The following is a 21,883-nucleotide window of genomic DNA, read 5'->3' on the forward strand; positions in this document are numbered from 1 at the left end:
CCCAGCTACTTGGGAGGCTGAGGCAGGAGAATCGCTTGAACCGGGAGGCAGAGGTTGCAGTGAGAAAGATCATACCACTGCACTCCAGCCCGGGTGACAGAGTGAGGCTCCGTCCCTGCCGCCCCCCAAAAAAAAAGTGTACTAGAGACCCCTCTTCAGAAGTTTCTGTGCAAGAACAACCTGAGACTGCGACCACTGTTCCAACTGTAACACAATCTCCTGTTCTCACTCCCAGGCACATCTGGGATTGATGCTATGTCACTGGAAGCTAATGAGACCTGCAGAAGAGGTAGCTATTTCTCTTCTAAGCAATTTTCTTAGAGGAAGTTAACCCATCCTGGTGCATATTGCAAGGAATCTGACATTCAGACCCTTCTTGGAAATCTGCCTTCATGGGTGCACTCTTTGTGCTTACATTTATTTCGTACAATAATCATCTGAAGCATTTGGAAAAAGTGTAGATTGAGGTGCCTCTGACCCAAAACTTCTCACTTATAAGGTCTGAGGCAGGGTCTGGGGATTTTAATTCTTCAGAGAGCCTTTAGGCCATACTTTCAGAAGCCCTGGTTTAACTCAGGATTCTACCATCACAGATGATTAGGAAAGGATATTGGAAATGATCCTCAGATTTTAGAAGAACATAAGGCTCGAAGACATTAGGGACCTTGTCCAAGGTTCTAGGGTGAGGCAAGATTTGAACTAGGCTAAGAAGTCAGACCTCCAGGTTTTCACATCAGGGCTTTGCAGTGGATGGCACTGTGCACCTTTCTGGCCAGGAGCTGTGCTTTCCAGGCTGCTTCTGAGACCTCCCGGCTACCACTCCAGGCTACCCACAGAAAACCCGCTTTTCCATCCACCTCCATCTCAAGTGCTCTTGTTACACCTTGGTGTGATTATCACCACTGTTGCTGCTCCAGTGTTGGCTCCATCTTTTCTCTTTCTTCTGTAACCTTGCAGGGGACTTAGGAAAAGCATCTCAGGTGACCCAGCCTGTTCTTAGCAATCCTACAGAAGAATACTGCAGGGGGACAACACAAAGCAAAACACTGCCAATAAACAGTCTGTCAGCAAAGCCTGCAGTACACCGAAAAAGCTCCTATTGCCGCTGGAAGTCGTGGAACAACCCATTGAGATGATACATGCTCTTTTCATCACACACAGTAAAGTTACCATAGCAACCAACAGTGTTTCAGAAACATGTTTATTCATCACACAAAGTAATACTACCTATTTGAACAAAAAGAAGAAGCTTTTTCTGAGAGGAATTGTAAAAAATATATTTCAGGGTACGATTGCAAATTTTAGAAGATAACACAGATGACTTCTCATGAGCAGCACTTTCCTGAAGGACATCATCACCTTTTTCTTCCTGTTTGTCATTTTCTTCCTGCTTCCACTTTTTCATGTTAGCCATGCAGCATGCATCCCACTGGTAGCTTTTTTCTTCACCTTGTTGAAAATGAGTTTTTCTGGCCAGGTACGGTGGCTCATGCCTGTAATCCCAGAACTTTGGGAGGCCGAGGTGGGCATATCTCTTGAGGTCAGGAGTTCGAGACCAGCCTGGCCAACATGGCGAAATCCTGTCTCTACTAAAAAAAAAAAAAAAAAAAAAAAAAAAAGAGCTGAGCATGGTGGTGTGCTCCTGTAATCCCAGCTACGTGGGAGGCTGAGGCAGCAGAATCTCTTGAACCTGGGAGGCAGAGGTTGCGGTGAGCCAAGATCATGCCACTGGACTCCCACCTGGGCAACAGAGTGAGACTCTGTCTCAAAAAAAAAAAAAAGAGTTTTTCTTTCCTTCTTTGTAGTTAGCTTGCAACTCAAACATAGTCTCTAGTCTCCTGTGAGCACCTTTTCATTATGGTAAACCATAGCAGTATGTTAAGGACAGGAAACATGGATTTGTAAATGAAGACTAGCCCTGTATTCCTTTCCTATTGAGGAAGCTGATTCACTAAGATATCGTTCGTGAATTCCTTGTCCTGAATGAACAGGGAAAGGAAACCAGCTTATGAAGCCTCCAATACTGCACAAATGGATGTGCATTAGCTAAAGCAATTCCCACAGTAACCCTGTGGAAGAGGTTCTGCCATCATCTCCATTTTACAAATGAAAAAACTAAGTTCAGAAAGGTTTAATTACTTGCCCAAAGCCATACAGCTAGTAAGTAGCAGAATCAGGATTAGGATACATGTTTAATTCCAAAGCCCATGTTCTTTTCGAATGACCAAATCTGACTTCTGGGGGTTACTGGCAAAAGGAAAAGAGCAAACTGGAAGGTGAAAGGGGATTGAAGTATTGGAGAAGTAATGCATGTATTACAGGGGTTACAAATGGGTGTTGACATCAGCCAATATTCTTTTGGACGAACGTTTTAAAAAGCTTTCTGAAGGTGCTTATTTTGAGATTGTCACCAGCAGCAGCTCTCTCCTGTAACCAGTGAGGAAAACAGGAAGTTGAAGACATTTAAAGACGGACCACTGGCTCCAATTCACAGTTTTCGCAGTAACTAGCTGCTTTCCCATTTCCTGGCGCTGGAGTCAGTGCTGCAATATTGCTGGCTTGCATGCCTTTCTGGCCCTAAGGTCTCATAGGTTCTCTTACACTGATGCTTGGCTCAGAGATGGGGGAAAATGGAAATCATTAACACAGCCAGTGAGAAGCTCTGATCTTCATGATACCTGTAGCACGCTCCTGGCAAAGAGGGTGATTCTCCATTTGAAACAGGCTAGAGACACAGGATGTAATGAACATGGAAGTCAGTGGGAGTTACCTTGCATTCATATCTGTGAACTTTGGAATGGGGCTAGTTTCTAAAAGGGTAGTAACCAGCCTGGAGCAGAAGCTGAGGGTGGGGTGTTGAGGGTGAAGAGGAGGGAGGGTCTCTGAGTTGAGGCTGAGGGATGCTGAGAAAAGACAATGCATCCCTTTGAGAAAAAAAAAAATAGAGGGCAAAAGCAGACTCCAGGGCCTGAAGATGCCCCCAAATGGCAAATTAAGTGAACTGGTATATGGTGAATAAAGTTATAGAGCTGGGTCCAATGCCACAGGCCACATAGAAGATTGCGAGAGACTCTAGGCAGAAGCAGGGAGCTAGTCAGCCGAGACTGTGATGGAGGTAGCTATGCAGAAGTAATTTCTACCAGAAGTTGAAGTGTAGGAATATCTGGGGTCAAAGCAGAAAAAGACTTTCCCTGCCGGGAATGGGAGTTAAAAGTAATTATTCCACTCTGGGTCACTGCGGGTGGAGGCAGGTGGCACTAAGCAGGGGTGAAAGCTGATTATGGAGGAGCGGCGTCAGGAAACATCACGAAGGAACCCCTGAGTACTTTAAACCTAGGCGGAGCTGAGTAGCACGGACTGCACTTGTGCTAGTTGGAGTGTTGATAGTGTTTGTAATTTGTGCCTGAGAAGACATGATTCAAGGATGGCATGAAAGCTGTGTGTAAGGTGTGAAAGAAAGGCTGTCACATGAATGAGAGATTAGATTTTCTTTGTGGGCTTCCTGGAGCACTCGGTGCTGGTGTTCCACAGAAGCACATGACCAAAGAGGGGGTTGGCATTATTTTTCTTTCTGTATTCGGCTTGGATTCAGAGTCAGAGAGAGTGCGCTGGACGCTGTCATACTGCAGACTGGCCAGGGCAGGCCTGTTGGATCCTCACTAACAGCAGCTGGTAGGTAAAGAGAGGCATCAGAGGACCTAGTTGGGCAGGGGGCTGGGGAAGTGGGCCTGCTTGAATGACTAGCTCCTGCTGGCCTAGCTCCTCCTACTACTTGCATCTGAGACTTGTTATGGGTTCAGGCTCCATTCAGGCAGGCGTCACTGTCCACAGAGATCTACCTTAGCAGGAGGGGTGCCACGGCAGGAAAGGATGTGGTAGGAAATGCCCAAAGTCAGATGGTTGTTGACCTTCTGGTGGGTCAATCAGTTCACATTAGGATACCTGCCAACATTTGGAAGTACTGAGAATAGGATCCCACACTTAAGGTGAGGCTAGGCAGGGTATCATGGAGAATTGGAATACTGGGCCAGTAAACTGAGGCCAACAACTAGTTAAACCCCATAAACTGGGGAGTACTACCTTTTGGAGACTGAGATGGTTAATACTGAGTGTCAACTTGATTGGATTGAAGGATACAAAGTATTGATCCTGGGCTTGTCTGTGAGGGTGTTGCCAAAGGAGATTAACATTTGAGTCAGTGGACTGGGAAAGGCAGACCCACACTGGATCTGGGTGGGCACCATCTCATCAGCTGCCAGTGTGGCAGAAAAATGTGAAAAGAGAGACTGGTCTAGCCTCCCAGCCTGCATCATTTTCCCATGTGGATGCTTCCTACCCTCGACTGGACCGGAAGTTCTTCAGTTTTGGAACTCAGGCTGGCTCTCTTTGCTCCTCAGCCTGCAGATGGCCTATCGTGGGACGTTTTGATCGTGTGGGCTAATACTTAATAAACTCCCCTTTCTATGTATCTATGTATCTATCTATGTATCTATCTATGTATCTATGTATCTATGTATCTATGTATCTATCTATCTATCTATCTATCTATCTATCTATCTATCTATCTATCTATCAATCATCTGTCATCTATCTATCTATCTATTCCATTCGTTCTGTCCCTCCAGAGAATACTAATACAGACACCTTGTCTGGAGATACTGCCATAGGCTGGGTCACTGATCCCGGTTGCGTCCTAAAAATTCTTTTCAATGCAGTTCTCTAGGGAACCATGGATCATCATCACAGTTGGCACTCAAGATATCATTGAGAACTCCAGAGATTGTAAGCTACTTCCTGCCTTTTCTAAGACCCACCTCATATGTCCGTTTTCTGTAATGCCTTTCTAAACCCTCACACATGGTTGCTCTCACTTTATTTGGTCCTTTAATCTTTTGGCTCTTACCACTCTGCAGTATCAACCTTTGTTTATGACCTTGCCTCTTCTCGAGATTGAGCTCATGTGGGCGATGAGAGAGTGCCTACCATATTTGTCTACCCAAACCTTTAAAGAGGAAGATATTATTTCTATTTTTGTCAAATAATTTGCCCCAGATCTCATCATAGTAAGTGGTAGAGACAGATTTGAATTCAAGTCAGTCTGATTTCAAACTCTGTGCTCTTTTCCTTAAATCTTGCACTCAACCTTGTACCCTTCAGCACATTGGCATGAGCTCTGGTGGCAGGAGAACAAAGCTGCATTTTTGAGCATAGACAGACATAGAAGGAATTTCGTGGCTGCTCTAGAAGTAAAATTCTCCTGCTATACCCTCAGAAATTTCCATCTTCTAGGCTGCGTATAGTGGCTCATGCCTGTAATCCCAGCACTTTGGGAGACCGAGGCAGGAAGATCACTTGAGCTCAGGACATTGAGACCAACCTGGACAACATGGCATGAAAAATACAAAAACTAGCCAGGTGTGGGGGTGTGTTCCAGCAACTTGGGAGCCCAGGATGTTGGGGCTGCAGTGAGCCACGATTGTGCTACTGCACTCCAGTCTGGGTGACAGAGTGAGACCCTGTCTCAAAAAAATAAAAAAATTCCATCTTCTGTGGTGTATTATGTACACTGGGATCAAACTGGTCTTGATGAATCTGACTTTTGACAGCCATCCTAACACTATTGGCTTTATTCAGTTGCAGCTGAACTATTTCTGTCTAACTTGGCTGCCTAACCTACAAACTGTTTCAAATCAGATGTCTTTTTTGTCTAGTGAAACTGAGAGAATTATTTTATAATCACACTCTGGAAAAAAAATAGTGAATGGAAAATTTTAATAAAAAAGAATGTGATAGAAACAGAATTTTAAGTTACTAATTGGAAAACATGCGGCAAAATCTTTATCCACTAGCCTACAGTATTCTGCAGTCATCTGTGGAAATTTATAGGTATTAAATTAGATACAGGCTGGTTTTTGTGTTTGTAGAACGTAACAGAAACCTAATTGAAAACCACATAGCAACATCATAAAACCAAATGCGATGTCTATTCCTTTCAGCATCAAAATGCATCCACACATGAAGACAATTACTTTGGTCCTTAAACAAAAATACCTCCATTAATATTTTTATTAAATACTGTAAATTTCTAAGAGGGAGATAGTTAAGAAAGTAAATGTAAGCATCTGTCTCAGAGTCTAAATTATATTCAAGAGTGATTGTAATAAGGACAAATGTTTAGCATACAAGGTTAATCTTACTTTGCTTATATTCTGCTGTTTGAATGTTTTCCTGTGCATAGATTTACAAGTCTATGTTTTTGTTTGTTTGTTTGTTTTTGAGACAGAGTCTTGCTCAGTCGCCCAGGCTGGAGTGCAACCTCCACTTCCTGGGTTCAAGTGATTCTCTTGCCTCACCTCCCAAGTAGCTGGGATTACAAGAGTGTGCCACCACACCAGGATAATTTTTGTATGCCAGAATAATTTTTGTATTTTTGGTAGAGACAGGTTTTCACTATGTTGGCAAGGTTGGTCTCAAACTGGTCACTGACCTCAAGTGATCTGCCTGCCTCAGCCTCCCAAAGTGCTGGGATTACAGGTGTGAGCCACCGTGCCCAGCTTATGTTTAGTTATTTAAAAATTGCTGGTCACTGGCCTTCCCGCAGAACCTAGAAAATGAGAGCAGAAGAGTTTGACAAGAGCTTCATTTGACAAAAGAGCATATAATATTTCCTGGGCTGAGGGAAGAAGGCTGGGCAAGGTGACCCTCTGGGATCCTGTTGGATGAGGTGCCAGATCTGTGAATTAGAACTCTGTCCCTGAGAACACTTCTGTGAAGCCCTGCAAAGACAATTGTCAAGGGCAAGGGAACTAGTAATCCTTCCCTGGAGAACTAGGAGTCCTGGGTTCTGTTCTTGGCTCTGCCCCAGCAGGCCTGCCATTGGCTGGAGCTGTTTCTGGGTTAAGTGCTGTTTAATAATCACCTTGGTCTCTTCTCGGATTGTTCCAGTCCAAGCTGAACTCCCCACTTTGGACTCATTCGCATGCTGTCTTGTAATGATGCAAATTGTGATTGTTTAATTCTGACAATTAAGTTTTTGTACATTAATGGCACTATCTCCCTAAATATCTAATGAATTCCCCAAGGGACTTTTTTACTTTAGAGAGGCAGTGTAGAGTAGTGGCAAAAGCATGACCTTTCAGCAAAAGGATTAGGGCCTATCCTTCTCAATGCACTATGCCTCAGTTTCCTCATCTGTTAAATGAGGCTGCAGGTTAAATGAGCTACTATATATGAAGTGCTCAGAATGGGCCTGACACAGGGTAAATGCTATATTAAGTTGACACATGTGGTAAGTATATTACTATAGTATACTTTTATTATTTCTTTTTGACCCCTCGTAGTATTTGGTTCAGTGCCTGGCATAGGGTTGTTCTACATTTTTCCTACTTGTCTGCGTTTCTTTTACCTTTTCTTTATTTTCCCTTCAGTAAATATTAGTTAGGCAAATAAGAGCCTTTGTAATGAAATGGATCCTGGTGAAAATGGAGGTTGGGTGGTTGAATTCACTATATCTGTTGGTTGTTCTCCCTTTGCTCCTCCAGATTGGTTCTCTATTCTATCCCTGCTCAGTTCTATGCCTAGGGGAGCTGACCTGAATGGGCCACGCCCCCTGCCAGCCCTGCCCTATGGAAATCCACCCCCAGAAGACACAGCAGGAGATGGGAGAGTGGGCAGAAGAGTGGTTGGGCTATTTCTTCCATTCATCCCTGCTTTGACACAGCATCCAGGACAGTAGTTGTGTCCTTCCTTGATTACACCTCGAGTGGTCTGGCAGCCCCTCCTATCTTCCTGTCCTCACTGGGATTCGGTGGCTATTTCCCCGTTTCATCTTAGACTTTGTAGAAGTAGGAGTTTCTGCTGGTGCAGGTTGCTGGGAGGGGGGCGGGTCTCAGCATCCACTGTTTTGCCTTAATCCTGTCCACTCCTTTATAAGTAGTTTTGTTTTTTTTTTTAAATTCACATTTCCTCAGTCAAATCATCTGAGACGAATTCCATTTTGTGCCGAAATCTTAAACGAGACATTCCATATTCCTGGAAATGTCCTTTATGCCTCTGGGTCTCCATTTCCTCCCCTAGAGCAGAAGGTGGTTGGTCAGAATCACGTCTGCAAGGTTTTTTCTAGGCCTGAGAGGCTACTGGGCTATCATTAGAATTTAGGGTGACTTTATGATAAACTGCAGAGGTTTTCAGTTATGAACAAGGTGAATTCCAATCAAGAACAAGTGTAGAGAAGTGCTATTTGTGAAGAAAAGCAAATTACAGAAATACCAGGTGATAAATGCCTGGCTGTGTGCAAGTACATCAGCAAAAGACCCAGGGATGAATAAGCAGTGCATGATGTTGCTTGGAGTGGGTACATCTGGGTATACTAAGCAAGATGTGATCTGTAGGAAGTACAAGGCAATCCCCTGGAAATGCTTATGACTGTGCACACCAGGCCTGGATGCTGCGATTTGATTCAGTTCAATAACTTAAAAGGTGGGAAAAGAAACATAAAGTTAGATTGGAATTGGAACATGGCTTTTAGAAAGATCAATTTCTTCTTTCTTTTCTCTTCTCCTTTCATTAAGAGCCTGAAAACAGAATTAAGCAGTCCTCATTCATATGAAGGAATATCTCAAGTCCCTGTGTCTTGGAAATGAACTATGTTGAGCAAGTTGCATCTTAGTTAATCATACATGTAATTGTGGACATAAATTACAATGATCAGTAATTTGTGTGTTGTTAATAGGTTTGTCACTGGCAGTATTGAAAGGTCTTGAAAATATTTTCTTTTTACTTTGCCCATTTTTTCCACTGTGATGGCTTAGACACTGAGGAATGACTGACATAGAACTGGTTTTCACTGAGTGTCTCTAGTGGAAAGAGTACCTGATTAGTTAAAAGATGGCCATTTGAATAGCTGTTCTCCTTTTTGATAAACTCTTTCGATTGCTTTTAGGTCATAAAGGCTTGGGTACGGTGCTTATTTCTAAAGCGTGCCTTTTAAAGTGGCTATGTTGGTTTCACAAGAAGAAATGGTAAAAGTAACAAGGTCTGGAGAAGAAATACATCTGGCTAGCAAATAAAAATGGCTAGCTCTGTGTCCCAGTCCCATCACCAATTAATTGCCAGTTTCATGCAAGTCATTTAATCACCTGGGTTTGAATTTTCTCATTATCTTTCATTTGAGGAACACATTTCTCTTTTAAAAGCATGTTCATATGTAGTGCTGAAATGTAGTAGTCAAAGGAAATGATGGTTCCTTTGGCCATCATAACTGTTCTGGAACTATGGAGTGCCAGGCTGATCAGGATTTATAGATAAGAGGGTCAGGGCTTAGGGATGTTAATTAACTTCGTTAAGAAATAAAGTTGTATTAGGACATTTTTACTCACTCAATCTATTTTCAGCTTCGTTTTATTGTGATAGTATCTCTGTGATATATTTAGTAAGGAACATAAATGTTAATAGAATTATTGACCTGTAAGTTTTGAAATGAGCAAGTAAAATTATTCAACACAGCCTGTGTTCCTGGGTCTTTCTTGCTAGAATGTTAATTTTTATTACTGAATGAAAGGCAAATCATTTGATTTCGTAATAGATGCCCTTCCTTCTCCACTCCACATAAACCGCAGAGCCTTGCTCTCTGGAAAGAACTCAATATATAAGCTCCACAACAAGTAAGACTTGAGATGCACACTTGGAACAGTCAGAATGGGTTTGGTGAGGTATGCTAATCAAAAGAGGAAAGGAGCACAATTCATTTCTGAATTGGTTATCAAATTCTTCTTGTAAGTGACACGATTGAAACTGTCAATTGGCTTTGCAACCTGCTGAGTCCATATTTCTACATCTGTGAAAGCTCAGCAAATGAGACCTTCTCAGCAAAGGAAGAGAGTTTCACCAGCAAGAAATTTCATGAGGTGTCGCGCCCTGTGGCCAACCATTTCTCAACAGATCTCTTTCTGTTTCACCTATTGAATTACCTTATGATTGACAGGCAACTTCACTCATTACTCAGATTTCCTATCTCCTTGGCAAATCTGGTCACCACAATACTTTTTAAAAAACACAGTCACATTATTAGTATGAAATCATTCAACACTAGAGCCTGTTGGGACTCAAAGAGTCCCTTTTCCCAAGAGCAGCCATTCAGTTTCCCCGTGTTGAACCCTTATCAGGTAGGCCCAAGAACCCTTCTCTTCATCTCTGTTGAAATATTTTACAAAAGATTCTTCTCAATTTTATTCTATGCTGCCATTCAAAATCATAGGCTCCCCACACTACAAAATGATGCCTTGAATCAGAAGATGTTGTACTAAAAATTATAACCAAGAAGCTCCATTTAAGTGACAGGGTATATTTAGCCATTTTTAGCATTGTAAGATGGACAGAGGTATCACTCTGTCTTCTGTAAGGGAAGAGACGTCTCATGGAGGTCTATCAGTGTTTGAGCAATGTAGAGTTGAAGCTCATCCACTTACATTTAACCTTGAGATAGTCTTCTACTCTTTGAAGTCTTCTTCTGTAAAATCTCTATAGATGTCTTCTTCTATAAAGATGTTTTGAGGAGTACGATGTGTTTAATATATGTGAGGGGGCAAAGGTCATTGAGAAAAAAATGATATGTATTTAATTTTTTTTCTTTTGTGTGTTTTCTTTCCTTCCAGACATTATGTCTGTTTCAAACACACACTCCTAGTAACAGAATAGCTACAGCTACATGAATAAACACATTGTCCAGCTGAAAGAACACTATTCAGACTGCTGAAAACAGAGCCAAGTTAAACAATAGGTGCATAGAACTGGTAGAATGGCATTTTGCCACTTAATGAATTATAAGAAACAGATGTAAGTTGTTTAAAAGGACGCATAGCCTGAATGTGGTCCATTTATCACGGATTTGCAAAAGGACTTAGATTCATGATTTAGAGAATAGTCACTAACTGATTTATGTATATACATGCATTTGATGATCCTGTCATATGATTTCATGGCTTTTCTCATGCAAAGACCCACTTATTATTGGAGATACTTAATGCTTTTGCTGGACGGGGTTTGAGAAAATTGAAAATTTAGTAATCATCCACTTCTTACCACCATAGTACACATAACATTATTCTCCTTGCCTGGGATTTCCTAACTACTTTCTTAGAACATGGTGGAGTGGGTGCTGCTTGTACATTAGAAATAATTTTGAATAATTATAAACTCCCTGAGGTCAAGTCTCTGCCTTATATTCTGCTGTATTTCCTACAGAATGTAGCACAGTACCAACAGAGCAAGCACTTCAGTATGCTTAATAATAACATGTTGCACAACCATATTCTTGGTAACATCTTCCCCTGAAGAAGCTTGCACAGAATCTGATCATCTACCTCCACATAGCCGTCAAGTAATGGCAAGTTTGGGACTGGGAAGCATGGAGAAAAAGCAAAGGCATGAGACGTTGTGATGAGGAAGAGAAGAACCAAGACAGGGGATAGTAAGGTGAGGAATGTTGAAAGGAATAAGCAAGGGGAGATCACTTGGTAATTTGTGGCTGTTCAAGAAGAGGTCAGAATAAAGCAAATGATTACAGCCCTGAAGGACTGTATTTAGTGCAAGGTCAGAGCTAGAAGGTGAACTTTTCTGAAACTGTAAATGAGGTGGGTGGCTCACAGAGTTTGCTCTGTCCAAGGAATTCAGGGGAAAATGATGGTGGGCTCACCAGACTAAGAGAAGACATGGACAAAATACATGTAATTAGCCTACTGGCTCTAGAATAGTCATGATATATCCATTAAAAAATTACATTTCTGGCTGAGCACGGTGGCTCATGCCTATACTCTCAGCACTTTGGGAGCTCAAGATGGGAGGATAGCTGGAGGCCAGAAGTTTGAGGACAGCCTGTGCAACATAGTGAAACACCATTGCTATGAAAAAAAAAAAAGAAAAAAGTAGCTGGGAATGGTAATGGTGGCACATGCCTGTAGTCCCAGCTACTTGGGAAGCTGAGGTGGGAGGATGGCATAACCCCAGGAAGTCAAGACTTCACTGAGCTATGTTTGAGCCACTGCATGTTAGCCTGGTGACACAGAAAGACCCTATCTCAAAAAAAAAGGGCGTATTTCTACAGTGTGTGTGTGTGTGTGTGTGTGTGTGTGTGTGTGTGCATAAGAAAAGAGCTTCAGAGTCTCCAGGAATGATAATTACAAACTTTAGTGCTTGATATGCCCTCAAACTGTCTTAAACCCTTAAAATAGAATTTTCATCTGTCTTTGTAAGAATATTATGAGGTAGAAACAATTACCTTCAGTTGTAAGATGAAAAAATTGAGGCACAGAATGATTAAATAATTTGCCCATTATTGTCTTAGTCTGTTTTATGCTGGCGTAGCAGAATATTTGAGACTGAGTAATTTATAATGAACAGAAATCTATTGGATCACAATTTGGAAGACTAAGAAGTCCAAGATGGAAGAACCGATATCTGGTGAGGATCTTCTTACTATGTCCTCTCATGGTGGAAGGACAAAGATAGGGCAAGAGAGAGCAAGAAAAGCCCAAACCCACTTTTATACCAAACCCACTCTTGTGATAACAAACCCACTCCTGTTCTAATGACAGAGCCCTCATGACCTAATCATGTCTTAAAAGTCCTACCTCTAATACTGCTGCATATTAAGTTTCCAACACATGATCACATTCAAACCATAGGAACTGCCAACTGGCTAAGAAGAAGAACAACTAGGTAGATTGGTTCCATGGTAGAAGTGATTCTAGGTCAGATAAACATATTGGGCAAGACAAAAAGGTATGGAAGGATTTTTTTTTTTTTTTTCAAATCAAGTTCAGAATTGGGGATAGGTCTCATACAGGCAGCTAAGACTTGTGTGACTCTCTAACCATTCCGGGAAAAGGGAGTATTTCAGAGACAAGACAATTTAATTTCAAGTGACTTAACTAAGCTTATGGAAGAGTATCTAGGTTGGGTAGGCTGAGAGCATTTCTATCCTTGCCCCATAATATATCTGCATGTTTCTAACTTGTTAGAAAACCTAGAAAAGCTCCTCCTTTTCTAGTTGCTGTCTTTGAAAAATAGAAACATGAGATTCTTATTTGTCACTTAATGTCTGCAGAGCCCTTGGCATTCTACTAGGAGTGCATAGTAAAAATTAATCTCACTCCTTTATTCTTTTTGCTTTGTGTTTAATGTATATAGTAACCAGTAAAGTTATCTATTCAGTTCACTAAATATAGGTAGAATTTGAAACATCAGAAAGGAAGGAATTCCCATAAGACATGAGGATTGACACTGAAGTAAGCTCCAGTATCAAAATTCTACCATTTGCAATTGAGTATTGAAATCATATCTCTTTCCTGTGTTCTTGCTTTATATCCCAAATCTTAAGCCCCATTAAAAATATTTTTTAAGAGAAAGCGATAAAACAGGATTTGTAGGTGGGTAGTGACTTAGTACTTTTAAGCAGTGACTGCTAACAATCTGAAACGTGAAATTATCTCAGTTTCACACAAGAAGAGATGTAGAAGCTTTTATTTGAAGTGTGTCTTAGTGGGGAGGAGAGAGACCTTGCAGCAACAGACAGGATCCAATATGGCTGCTTCTCTGATGAAGTCCAATGCCTTCTCTAGATTTATCCTGAACTTCTAGTAGGGAGGTGGTTATTATTCAGCTACTTCTCCATGTAAGACCTCCCCTGCTGAATTATCAAAAGGCAGAGGTTTAGGAATATTTTTAGCAACCTGAACTATAATATGAAAAAGTAATTGAGGACCTAGGGCTGTTGAAAGGCTCTTTTCAATTTCAGTTAACACCCAGGCATGCCCGATTACAGCACAGTTGCCAAGACAAATTTCTTGCTTCAAAACATAGCATCCCAGATTTCACAGTGGTCCTAGGGCTTCAAGGCTGTTCACACCTTTACAGTCCTTGTAAAATCACATATAGCAGCTGTCTGCCTTCCAGTGTAAACTCTCTGGTGAAGAGGATTGAACATTTTCAGGCTGTATCTTTGGAGTGATCCAAGAAGATAGATCTGGAAGAAGTTATTATTAAGGGCTCACTCTTAGTTCACATTTTACTGATTTGAGTAGTTTCTATCTTTCTGTATTCAAACTAGCACAGTAAAATAAAGGAATGGAGTTGTTTTAGTGCTTCATCAAGTATATTGGTCATTCAGCAACCAACTAGCCAGCCAACTAGCCAGCCAACCAGCCAGCAGTGTTCAAAGAGGCTGCTATATGCCATGCATTGCTCTAGGTGCTTCGTGGATACTCGGCTTGCAAGGAATACTTAATGAACAACCACTGGATTCCCTCATATTTTGAAGTAAAGTCCAACTGGAATTGCTCATGCAGAGTAATGCCAATACAACACCTATGGATGTAGAGCAGACATGAGTCTTAGGGAGGAATTATGCATTTAACAATTTTCTTCATTTTGGTAACTCAACTTGAGGTTTGAATTTCTGACTGCAAGCTTCATTCTGCTAGGTTAGTGGAAAGAAATCTTAACCTCAGTTCTTTCTGGGGTTTCCCCATGTCTCCCCGGGATTGTGTCACACTCTGGATCTTGTGCAATGTGAAGACACTGGGGTAGGGTGCTGGTCAGGTCCTCTCATGCCCGTCTACTTACGTTGTTTCTCTCTTTGTCACTCTTCAGGAATGGTGACTCTCAGCTATTCCTGTGTTCCACTTGGGGCCAGGAGATCTTGGGTGAGGTGTCTCTGGTCCTGTTGATCTGTGAGCACCCTATAGCCAATTCACTTCTTTCTCTGAATTGCTGTCTTCCAGGTGGTGACCCTAGGGATTGAGATATAGGTCCTCTCTGCTCCTTGACTTACCTCTCTCTCCCTCTGACCTCAGGGGGACTCTCTTTAGGGCCTGAGGGAAATTATTCTCTGTTCAGGTTTTTTTGAAATCCTTCCTTATCCTGAAGACTTTCGTTAAACAAATGGCTGAAAGACTAGTGGGGGTAGTTGAACCATTTTCTTTGACACATTCTTCCCCTGAGCCAATGAAGAATAGAGGCAAGTTATGAGAATATGGGAGGGATGGTGACAGAGAAGTGAAAAGAGGTAATACTAGGAAATAAACTATTTCAATAACTATTTCAAAATATTAACCCTCAACAACCGTAATGGATATAAACATATGTGCTCATCAAAATGGCAGCAAGGGGAGAGGGTCAAGGTAACTAGAAGGAAGGGTGAATCTGACTCATATGGGACTGAGAGGGTCTCTGGTGTGTCAGGACATAGCTGTGCATTCTCAATGGTGCCTCCTGAAGATTGGATGGCATACAAGTGGGCAGCTCTCATAAATGACTGGCTAGGATTGAATGGCCCCAAGGTAGAGTGAGCAGTGATCAAATGTCCTGTGGAGCAGTTGGAATGTGGACTATTTGTGATGGGGGGAAGGGGTATTAGAAGAAAGAGATAAAGTTTCTCCGCAAGAATTTCTTCTACTTTGTAAAGATAGAACCACTGACTCTGGATATTGGTTTTAGGAAAGATTGTCAGAGCATAGAGTCTCACCATCTTTTCTTTTCTTTTTTTTTTTTTTTCATATGAGATGAGTTTCTCTCTTGACTCCCAGGCTGGAGTGCAATGGCACAATCTCAGCTCACTGCAACCTCCACCTCCCGGGTTCAAGTGATTCTCCTGCCTCAGCCTCCTGAGTAGCTGGGATTACAGGCATGCACCACCACACCCGGCTAATTTTTGTATTTTTAGTAGAGATGGGGTTTCACCATTCTGGCCAGGCTGGTCTCAAACTCTTGACCCTAGGTGATCCACCTGCTTCGGTCTCCCAAACTGCTGGGATTACAGGCATGAACTACCACGCCTGGCCCATCTCATTTTCTAAAGGACAGAAAGATGAAATGCTTTGTCTCAAATTGTCTAGTCCATGGTGAGAGTGGAGCTAAACCCATTTTGGGGGTCCCTGTCCCTTGTGCTCTCTAGGATGTTCTGTATACTGCAAACATATTCAGCAATTTGATTATTTTAAGAATAAAAACAAACTGAAAAAGATCATCTTTATCGATGGTAATACATTAACATATTTTTTTTTTTTTTTTGTTTCTGTGACAAGGTCTATGATCTGTTGCCCAGTCTGGAGTACAGTGGCACGATCTAGGCTCACTGTAACCTCTGCCTTCTGGGTTCAAATGATTCTCATGCCTCAGCCTCCTCAGTAGCTGGAATTACAGGAGTGCACCACCACACCTGGCTAATTTTTGTATTTTTAGTAGAGACGGGGTTTTGCCATATTGGCCAGGCTGGTCTTGAACTCCTGGCCTCAAGTGATCTGCCCACCTCCGCCTCCCAAAGTACTGGGATTACAGGCATAAGCCACCGTGCCTGGCTCACTGATAAATTTTAACAGGTTTCAAAGACAAACACCCTTTGTCTATGTAACTATTCCCTGGCAGTTTATTTCCAGGAACTGGAGATGTCATCTCAGGACTTGGATTGCACAAAGTGAATCACCATTGTGTTCTCAGACTCAGAAGCTCAGGCCAGCTGCATGGCCAGATGGCCCAGTGGCCCCACAGACCCTATCCTTCTGGCTTGAGAGAAAGAGAAGCAAAGCAGTGAGACAGAGATAGAAATTATAGCCAGTGGCTGCTGCAACTCCAGCTGTTGATCCTATTCCAGACATGAGCACAATGATGATCTGGCTGCCAAAAGAATAACACATATTCTAGCCAGGGAGAACTGCCAAGGATCTGATGATGGTTTGCTTCCATACATGTGTATTGTCTCGTGAGCATTCAGAAGATGGATGAAGCTCAGTTTAATTTTTTTCTTCAGTATTATTTGAAGAATATATTTTGTGATTTTGTTATGCTTTTGCTACTCCAAGTGTGATTTGTGTACCAGCGGCATCAGCGTCACTCACAGCAGGTTAGAAATGCAGAATCTTGGGACCCACTTCAAACCCAGTGACTCAGCTTCTGCATTTTAACAAGATCCCTGGGCGATTTGCATGCACCTTACAGTGGAGAAGCAGAGTGGAAAGCACACCATGACAGGGCATAGGACTGGGCCAATAGGATTGGATGGAAAACTCAGTGGTGGCCAGCATTGGGTGATGCCAAGAAGACCAGATTGAGATAGGAGACCTGGGTTCTAGACCCAATTCTACCACTTCCGTTTGTGTGACCCTGGGAAATCACCCCCCGTCTTGAAGCACTGATTTCCTCATCTTTAAAATGGGAAAAATATCTGACTTGCTTGTTGCAGGGCTGTGGTGAGGATCAAATGAGATACTTCATCAGCAAAATGACATAATGCACTTTTCAAATGCAAGGGGCTGATAATTGTCATTGTTCAGATCTACCTAAAATGGAATTTGGGCTTTTTGACTTGTGAAATGAGTCATTGGACCATTCTAAGTTAACTACGAAGAATATGTACATGACATGCAAGAGCAGGAAACACCTCTGAGCCACTTTCCTTGGAGATGAGCGCAGGATTCTAATTTTACAAATGGATACAGGGAGGCCCTATTTATGAAGTTAGCAGTGGTTCCCCACCTGAGGTGTTCATTACAAATACCTGGGGAATCTTCTTAAAATTACCCTTGCTTAGGGGTGGGTACGGGGGCTCACACCTGTAATTCCAGCACTTTGAGAGTCTGAAGCAGAGGACTGCTTGAGCCCAGGAGTTCAAGACTAGCCTGGGCAAGAAAGTGAGACCTGTCTCTACAAAAAAGTTAAAAATTAGCTGGGTGTTGTGGTGCGCACCTGTAGTCCCAGCTACGCAGGAGTCTGAGGCAGGAGGATTGCTTGAGTCTGGGAGTTCGAGGGTGCAATGAGCTATAATTGCATCACTGCACTCTTGTCTGGGTGACAGAGTGAGACCCTGTCTCAAAACACACACACACACACACACACACACACACACACACACACACACCTGCAACAACAACACAAAAAACTGCTGCTTGGGTCCCAACAAGGACCAATTGAATTAGAACCACCAGTGCTGGGACTTAGACTTTATTTTTAAAAAAACTCCCCAGGTGATTCTAATGTGCAGCCAGAGTTACCAATTGCAGATAAAGTGCTACATCAGAACAAGTTTTATGTACAATTGAACCCTTCTTGTCATTGCCAACTGGGATAAAACTAGGAAAGGGAAACACTTCTGTTTTCCCCCTTCATGTTTCAAGAATCCCTCTTAAAGTAATTCATTAGAATTTAGAATTTGAACTTGGCAAGTGGTTTTTCTTTGACCTGTTGGTTCTGGCCGATGAACTTGGTGAATTTTAAAGCAAAAAATGAGCCGGTTGTAGTGACATGTGCCTGTAGTCCCAGCTACTTGGGAGGCTGAGGCAGGTGGATTGCTTGAGCCCAGGAGTTCGAGGCTACAGTGAGCTATAATTGTGTCACTGCACTACAGCCTGGGTGACAGAATGAGACTCTGTCTCTAAAAAAATGATAATAATAAAAGAAGATAATAATCTCATTATTATCTTCAGAGTACTAGGAACTCTGGGCACAAGGACTTCTTTAGGAATTCTATTATGATGTGATCTGGTGGAATGGGACATTACAGTTCCAGTTTCCCAGGCTTTACAAATGGGACCTATCAAAGAGGGATGCAGAGTATAAGGAATGAACACTTGGATTCAGGGGAAGCCCAAGAAAAAAAATTTATTGGTTATATTGGTTAGGGGAAGTCTGATGACAGTGAGCCAGGAAAGAAAACTCAGGTACTCAGGTACTCAGGTGCTTCAAGGTGATTCAGAAAAAAAAAAAAAAAAAAAAAAAAAAGAGAGAGAGAAAACAGAAAAAAAGAATAAAAAGACTTTTTATGTTTTTCTATCTTTTTTTTCTCTCTCTCCTCTCCCCTTTTTGAATGCTGAAGGAAAGTATTATGGTCACTGGAAAAAACATTTTAACATACGCACATGTATGTTTATTGCAGCACTATTTACAATAGTGAAGACTTGGGACCAACCCAAATGCCCTTCAATGATAGGCTGGATAAAGAAAATGTGGCACATATACACCATGGAATACTATGCAGCCATAAAAAAGAATGAGTTCATGTCCTTTGCAGGGACATGGATGAAGTTGGAGTCCATCATTGTCAGCAAACTAACACAGGAACAGAAAACCAAACACCACATGTTCCCACTCATAAGTGGAAGCTGAACAATGAGAACACATGGACACAGGGAGGGGAACATCACACACTGGGACCTGTCACGGGGACAAGGGGAGGGAGAGCACTAGGACAAACACCTAATGCATGCAGGGCTTAAAACCTAGATGATGGGTTGACAGGTGCAGCAAACCACCATGGCACATGTATATCTATGTAACAAACCTGCACATTCTGCACATGTATCCCAGAACTTTCTGCACATGTATCCCAGAACTTAAAGTTAAAAAAAAAAAAAAAAAAAAAAAAAAAAGACAAACATTCTGAAGTCAGAAGGACAGGCATAGCTCCCAGCCAGGCTTCTAAATTGCTGTCACCCACTCTGCTTTATTTCTGTGAGTCCCACCTTCTTTTCTTATAAAAAGGATAGAAAGAAGATTAGTGTATCTGTCACTCAATATTGCTGTGAGGTTTCAGTATCTTTGGGCTTAGCAATTTAAAGAATTTTAAGCAGTTGTGGCATAAAAGATTTTTTTCCTCATATAGTATCTGTACAATCATGCCTCCAAATTCTGTAACATTTAATTCTTCTTGGAAAAAAAATAACCCAACCCCCCAAAACAAAAACCTTATTCTCTGAGGTTAAAATCTATAGTATATCTAGTTTCATGTAATAACCTGGCTTGGAAAGCCATCAGCCAAGCTTCCTGATCTCCCTTTCCGTTATCTCCTTTCCTTAGGGCCTATGGATTGTTCCTGGTGGTCCCTAGAAGCGTGTGCCAGTTATGCAGGTGGAGAGAAGGTACTCCAGAGGAAGGAGCTTGAGAGAGGAAGCCTGCTGAGCTGATCATAATTAAGTTCCTTGATGATGGCCTGGACAGTAAGCAGATATTGAACATTTTTAGAATTTTTGTTTCTTTCATTTGATTTATAGCCCAATTCCAAATATTTTGCTTTCAATCTTTCTACTCCTTGCCCCAGTTCTGAAGGGGGTCAACAAAAAAGATGCCATTTTTGTGACCTTGAGAATCAGATCCTGGTTCCCCTTTCTTTAATCTGGCAGAAGATGAAGGGATAAATTCTCAGGTAGGATGGGGGTTATATGCATGCTGTAGGAAGGTTTCCAGGTGGTAGGAGGAGGATTGCCAGCCTAGATGGATGTAACCAGATTTGATCTACCAAGAATGGTGGTGATTAACTGACTTTGATTTTTTAAAAAACAGGATATTGTTGCCCAGATATGTTACACCTGTGATATTTTGGGGTATTCTCCTTGATATTGGTGCCAGCATGAGCCATAGAATCACATTCTCAAATAGTAGCTAAGCCTCCTTCCTGCCTCTGATTGGACTTTCAAGGCTCTGTAATCCAGTTGATGGCCTGAAAATGTACTAAATATGCAGCCAGGGCAATGAAATTGCAAAACGTGCTTTATGTAAAACTAATTATGTTTTGTCCCCTCAAAGGTCCAGATAAAATGGTATTTAAGTCAATGAATAGAGCCATCATTTTCATGTGGACTCTCTTAATTTCTTTCTTTCTTTCTTTCTTTTTAATTTCTTGAAATAGTGAGTTCCTTATCTGTCTTTCACTTCCCATTAGAAAGTGCTGACATTCTGATTTTCTGTAATCTTATTACTCTATGTGACTTCTATAGAGCTCCTTCTTATTTTTTCTTCCTGTTATTTTTACTTTTGAACATTTACAGGGTGTTAGCTGTCAATGACGATGAACCCCAACTATAGTCTTTAATCTTTTCATGGTGGGGCTCCAAAATCTTTATAACTACCAACAAAGAGCTCTGTGATTTGCCAAAATTCCAATTATAAGGAAGAGTAGCCCCCTCCACACTGTTTTTATTGTGATCTTTTCTCTCCTTGCTCTACTACATTTGTGAGCATAAAGCTTTGGGGGAATGAAAAGTGGTTGCTTGTCACCAAAACTTGAGGACCCCTGCTTTCTAGAGAAACCTCAAGAGATAGTGCCATTCTCATAAACCTTTCTGTTCTTTTCAAAATCCTCGTTATAGTTTAAGAGTAAAAATGTCTAAGCTATATGTTACCTTTTTATTCTTTTTTCCATTTGATTCTAAAATATCAGGATTTACATTTCAAGTACTACTATTAATTATCATATGTAGCTCTAATTTATCCGCCTTCTTGCCCAACTCCAAAAGAACAGGTTCAGCAAGGAGGTCTTGATACCTCTTTTTCCCCAGCGTCACAACCTTCCCTAGTGGCTGGGCAGAGTGATTATCAAAGATAGCTGTATTGGAGGCTGTGTGTGCAACTCTGCTTCTCTGATGTTACTGAGACCCAGGAATCTCATGATAACAATTTGTGATGGTTAGATTTATGTGTCAGTTTGGGCCATAAGGTGCACAGATATTTGGTCAAACATTAATCTAAGTGTGTCTGTGAGGTTCTGGATGAGATTAACATTTAAATCAGTAGACTGAATAAAGCAGATGGCCCTCTCTAAACTTGGGTGGGCCTCAACCCATCAGTTAAAGGCCTGAATAGAACAAAAACATGGCCCTTTCAATGAGTCAAAGGGGACTATTTCAATTCAAAGGCTGACTGTCTTCGAATTGGGGATAGGTTTTTGTTTTTGTTTCTGTTTTCCTGCTTCTGGATTCAAAATGAAACATCACCTCTTCCTGTGTCTTCAGCCTGCCGGTCTTCAGACAGAAATTACACCGTTGGCTCTCCTGATTCTCAGGCCTTTGGACTCTAAGATTAGAATTATACCATTGGCTTTCCTGGGTCTGCAGTTTTTTCA

General features: G+C 41.7%; 1 long non-coding RNA gene across 1 annotated transcript in view; it reads left to right on the plus strand.

Annotated features, from left to right (window-relative positions):
- The first annotated feature begins 4,721 nt into the window (after window positions 1-4,721).
- Window positions 4,722-21,883, plus strand: part of LOC115893183 — a 33,389-nt gene continuing 16,227 nt past the window's right edge. The window contains exons 1-2 of the long non-coding RNA XR_004053122.1: window positions 4,722-4,782; window positions 19,843-19,982. This is a non-coding gene — a long non-coding RNA (uncharacterized LOC115893183). The remainder of the gene's footprint in view (window positions 4,783-19,842; window positions 19,983-21,883) is intronic.

This window comes from Rhinopithecus roxellana, chromosome 14 (assembly GCF_007565055.1).
Source record: "Rhinopithecus roxellana isolate Shanxi Qingling chromosome 14, ASM756505v1, whole genome shotgun sequence".
Lineage (NCBI taxonomy): Eukaryota > Metazoa > Chordata > Mammalia > Primates > Cercopithecidae > Rhinopithecus > Rhinopithecus roxellana.